Source organism: Sinohyriopsis cumingii, chromosome 8 (assembly GCF_028554795.1).
Source record: "Sinohyriopsis cumingii isolate HCF-2022 chromosome 8, ASM2855479v2, whole genome shotgun sequence".
In the NCBI taxonomy this organism is placed as follows: Eukaryota; Metazoa; Mollusca; class Bivalvia; order Unionida; family Unionidae; genus Sinohyriopsis; species Sinohyriopsis cumingii.
In genome coordinates, this window is record NC_142968.1 from 55,834,200 (window position 1) to 55,840,199 (window position 6,000).

General features: G+C 36.9%; 1 protein-coding gene across 2 annotated transcripts in view; it reads right to left on the reverse strand.

The window, feature by feature from the left end:
- The window catches only part of LOC149793567 (uncharacterized), a 60,284-nt gene extending 55,465 nt beyond the window's left edge, over positions 1-4,819 (reverse strand). The window contains exon 1 of one of the 2 annotated variants that reach the window (XM_089967531.1): positions 4,770-4,819. The gene's annotated coding sequence lies outside the window, so the exon portion shown is untranslated. Of the gene's footprint in view, positions 1-4,495; positions 4,673-4,769 lie in introns of those variants that run through there. The other variant, XM_089967530.1, reaches the window with a different exon arrangement.
- Between the last annotated feature and the right edge of the window lie 1,181 nt (positions 4,820-6,000).

Sequence of the window (6,000 nt, forward strand, 5' to 3'; positions counted from 1 at the left end):
ATAAAGCTTGCCAGTAGCTTCCCCTCGGTCGGTTGTTCTTACCGGGGTTTTCCCGCCGTATTCTTCATCCACCAGTTATACTGCCCGCCTTTCGTGTACTTAAAAAATGGCGTTAAACCCACAACAACAGTAACTACAGCTTACCATAGTATTCCGTATTTTCGTTGTTGTTGTTGTAGGGTTTAACGCCATTTTTCAGCGGCCAGTATTAATGGTGGAGGAAGAACCCGGGAAATCCCCGGAAAAGAACCACCGACCCTCGAGAAGCTACTGGCAAGCTTTCTCACATACCCACATTGGCCGAATCCGAGACTCGAACCTACGCAGACAGAGGTGAGATGGCAGTGATCCGTAACGGGCAGCGCTTTAGACCACTCGGCCACTCGGGGCCCCCCGTATTTTCGCGATACTAAGCAATAAACGAATCGTGAATAAATGACGTAAGTTTAAAGGCAAATGAAAGTAGTCTTACTTGTGTTAGTTTTATCTATTATTGTAAAAATATTTTACAGAATTTAAACACCTTTACGTTTTACATTTTATCTTGTTGTACTTGATAATTACATTTATTTAAAGGGGTTTAGCTTCATAATTTTTTGCAGTCCATTTTAATGTTTATTGAACTTTGTCTTCAAGTGCTAACATTCATCCCCAATACATACATACATACATACATACATACATGCATACATACATACATACATACATACATACGTACGTACGTACGTACATACATACATACATACATACGTACGTACGTACGTACGTACATACGTACGTACGTAGGTACATACATACATACATACATACATACATACATACATACATAAAACATGCATACATACATAAATACATACTGTTTATTTATCATATATCTATAATCCCGTATTGACAAAATCTTGTAAATGATGTCAGTTGTGAGGTAAACTAAGCTTACTTTGTCTCCCACCATATAAAACAAGATTCTCCTACTCTCACGGCGGGGCCCGGTTGGTCGAGCGGTCTCAAGCGATCGCCTTTACCGATCACTGCCATCTCACTTCTGTCCGCGTGGGTTCGTGTCTCTGGATCGGTCAATATGGGCATGTGAGAAAGCTACTAGTAGCTTAATCCACCCGTTATACTGGTTGTCATGCATAGTCTATTGTGCACTGAGAAAGGACGTTTAACTCAGAACTACAAAATGAACAACTCTCACGACAAATCCTCTTATCGCCGCGTGAGGGCTTACACGTTTTCCAATACGATGCCAATGATAACAGACAGACCATAGCAAAACACGAATAGTTACGAATTAAACGTTTTTAAATATTTACAATTGTTCTTAGTCTATAAGTCTTACATCCAGTTATTCTCTGAAGAGGTAATGAGTACACTTAAGCACACTCTATTCTCAGTACTCGAACGTATGAGCAATAGAGCGAGTCCGGTAAAGTGCAGGCAATAAATAAGCTCCACTCCACTTCAATGTTATGTTTATCCAAAGGCACCTGCTCTGGTATGGACAACGATTTAAAAAAAAAAATCATTCTTATAGAAAGGTTTTTCTTTGCAACAGTGCCTAGAAAACTTACTTACAAGAGATAGAGTGTTTGGCATAGTTTTTCAAATCAATTATGACTGCCGTATCTATCTACATACAATGAGAGAGAGAGAGAGAGAGAGAGTTATATCGTAAGCGTTCGTTTATAACACACTGAATGACCTACACAATCCACACAACACATACAGTTACATGTATTTTATGTATTGTTCTTAATACTGCTGACCAAAGCTGCTTTATTCTTTACTGTATTTTACAATGATACCATCCCAGGAGTGATATCACTAAAATCTAAATAAATGTTCCGGTCATGTTCAAGAATATGGGAAGCCGATTTTATTTTTAAAGGTCATATTCAAGGTTTGCACGAGCATACAATTCTGTCTTTTAAATAACTTCAACAGCTTTCCGTTGCAACTGTCAGTTACGTACGAGTTGTTCTATGTTATGCATTTATTCATCTTCCATTCAAGGCAATATTTTTAGTATCATTTAAAAGATAAAAAAAATTAAAATTTAAAATATTTGGAGTAGCAATTGAAAGCTATACAACTCTTCTAATAATTTCACAAGCTTTAGAAATGCTAATTTTAATTTTTAGAGCTATATCCAAGGTTTAAGGACAGTATTAAGTCTAAACAACAGCAAAAATCCCCACTTATATCTCTGATGACAATGAAATGTCTGATGCAGATGTATAACAGTACCACAATGTATACTTAAAATTCATTATCAACTAGATTTACATTATTGTCATCACAACAATAATGTAAAGCCAGTTAATAAAGAATTATAGCAAGAGTATGCGAAGAATAGTTGCCCTCGAATTTTTGTTACACCATATATTAGGCAGGGGCTCATCGTTAAGCTTTTGCATTTAGATGTAGTACTGTGTATACGCAACAATCCGCATTCAAAAAAAAAAAATAAAAAAAAATGAAGGAATTCTGGTTGTTCTACACTCTTTGAGACGAACCATTATATGTGTAGGCTACTGTATTCAAATTATACGGTGTGTGACGGGTACAATAATTAGTGGGGCCCCGAGTGGCCGAGTGGTCTAAAGCTCTCTCCGTCACGGATCACTGCCATCTCACCTCTGTCTGCGTGGGGTCGAGTCTCGGGCTCGGCAAATGTGGATATGTGAGAAAGCTTTCCGGAAGCTTCTCGTGCGTCGGTGGTTCTTTCCGGGGTTTTCCCGGTTTCTTCCTCCACCATTAATACTGGCCGCCATGTATAGCCTATCTTGTGCTGAAAAATGGCGTTTAACCCTATAACAACAACAACAACAATAATTAGTCATTACAGTGTATCGTTTTGTGTATACCTGACAAAGACAATCAAACAAAGAAGTACTCTTAACTAAAAGAAATTTTAAAAAAACATCCGAAAAAATACCCAATGCCAAAATGAAACATATTAAACACAGCTCTCTTATTTATAAACGACCGGCAAATTATGCGAGAATTTATTTAAAACGAAACTATATCCAATACCTCGAGATCATGGAACCCGCGAGAATAGAAAAGAGTAGGAATGAATGTGCATCGTGAACATCATGAGATATTCAGAATACATGCACGAAAGGTAGACTTCTTACCTTTGTTTCCTATGTGTTCCGATTGACCTCGTCTAATCTTGTATTATTTTCAAGCATTACATAACATTGACGGGGATACATTTTAGGCTGCCTTCGAATGAGTTTAATTCAGAACTTACTACAACGGGTGTAATACTTAATAAAAACAGGACATGTCACAATTCTGCATGGATACATTAAAATATTTCTTACGTATAGCGTCTGCACTTTCTCAGCATCACTTAAATAATACAAGTTTCTTACTTCTGTCTCGTAAGGCATTACTTGTTTAATCACTGCAACAAAGATGTCAAATATGTTGTCATGTTAAAATTATTCAAAATAAGAATATTATCCCTCTTGATGACCAAAATTTCAAATACCATTAATTATTTAGTTGAAAAACGTATCATTATGAACTAAAATGTTCAACACACAATCACATACAAGCACTTAAGGGCGGATGGTCAGGGATCACATACTCTATATTCGTTTTTACTAGGAAAAAAAAATGTTGAAACAAAATGATGCCTTCCACAATCAAATATTGACATGATCAAATTACTATTTAACTTGGCCTTTCATATGGTTGCAATCAATGCATCAAACATTCATTTTTGTGCATTTAGCAGACACTACTTACACCCATAACGTGAAATATAGGGCATGCTGATCTACAATATGGAGTGTGTTTTTGTCGCTCTTGACAAAAAAATGGTGACTTTTTCACCTATTCGCTGCTTTATCTTACTTTAGTGATCACAAAATATGTAATTGGTTATTCAGCCTAACCGTGTTTCTTGTTGCAAGCGCCATATCACAATCTTTTGAATTGTTTAAGTGCGAAACCAGTGAATAGCGGATATAATTGTGGATTACAATGAACATACATTCATTGGATCTCCGGGTGGCCGAGTTGTCTAAAGCGCTCGCCCTTACCGCTTACTGCTGTCTTACCACTGTCCGCGTGGGTTCAAGATTCGAGCTCAGCCAGTGTGAGTAGGCATGAAAACTGCCAGTAGTGACCCGTGGGTTGGCGATTCTGACCGGGGTTTTCCCTAGTTCTTCTTCCTTTAATGGCTGCCATGTTTTGCTTATCGTACGCTGATAAATGGCGTTAAACTAAAAAAACAACAACATATGTCTATTGATTATATTCATCATCTGTACATCAAAGCTGTATTAGCAACGTGTTGTTGGTTGCAAACGACTATCTGTATATATTGCCTACCAGATGTCAGGCAAATGTTATAGCACTTCCAACATACAAACACGATGACACGTGTTTGTTGTTCACCATATCAACTTGCAAAGATTGCTCTATTAGTGAAAACAGATTACAAAAAGTGGCGTAAAAAGAAATTGTCCAATACCTCTCATAAATTGAATTCGGATCCCCCTCCTTACATACAGCTACTTTTTATGGGAATTGTGTGTCTCTGCTAGATTTAGACTCCTTCCTGCTCACCCACCCCATCCGGCACTTAACCGATTTTGCTTCGGTGGTTGCTATGGCAGGGATTCAATGATCTAGTCTCCAACAAGCTTGATTTATGATGATATAAGCTGGGAATGAGAAGGAAGAAAACAGTAACAGCGACAAGGACGATAATAACAAGTACATTTGACAAAATAACAATTACTTACCCAATAGGTAAATCACGCTTTCAAACTAACGCATGCACAATTGCCAAGCTATTATCTTCGACAACTGTTACAGTTGAAGTAACTCATTTAAATGATTGAAAGACACACGATACTGGGTCATGCAATAATTTACGCTTCAGTATGAAATATATTCAAAGCTGGAAAAAGAATATCTTTTTAGCTAAAAGCTATATGCCTAACACCAGTGGTTATTGATGTGAGCATTTACGTTATCAACTACAAGATTTTTGTCATTGATTGCAAGCAAATGCATTACAACTTTTTGAAAGTCGGTGTACAGAGTCCGCTGAAGACAAAATCCAACCAGAACAAAATCCCCACACCTAAGCAAAATGAACGATAGGAAACAATCCCCTCCCCCACTCAAAATTTTTAAACTAATTTAATCGTGCTAAATACACTCATATATTTGAAGCAGGATGGGGCGGGGGAGAAGAAATGCCAAATATCACCAATATACCTCAGATTTAATTTAATTATAAAATGTCATGTTTATCCAGTAAAATTATGACTTTGCTTTTATGTACGTACAAACTGGGGGGGGGGGAGGGAGGGATAAAATAAGAACTCCGGCATGTCATCAATATACCTCATGTCTAATTTAGTTAAGAAATTTCATGTTTATCCAAAGTTTGGCTTAGCTTTTAAGCACTTCATAAAACATAGCAAAATGTTCAGTTAAAGTAAACTCAGTACCTACAAAAACGAGATGACAAAGAACATGCACGTTCAGTAAGTCTTTAGATCAAAACGATCATTACACATCTTAATCTCTTATTCTGTTGAGATCTAACATCTAATCGGCATACTATATCTATATTGTATCTGCTTAAGTTAAGCCGACACAAAACTTCAGATGGCCAGGGCCCCCACACAAAGATGTATGTTTGTGATGGATTAAAACGTTTATAAAGGCCAATATTAGACTGAGGGAGGAAATTACATACACAGTTTCATATTAATGGGGAGATTTTGTCCAAGGGAGGGGGGATTTAATCATCAAGGAATATTGTCTTACAGCCTTCATAATGATTATATACGCCATTAGGGGTCTCTAAGCTGGATACAAGTACAAATTTAATAACTATTAAATATATCATCTTAGTATAAGACTTATGAATGTAATCTTGTTTTGATAGTTGCTTATTTTCATGCTTACCGCACAAGTGAGTGTTTCAGTAGTATTTCTTTGATTTGCATCAATCTTTTG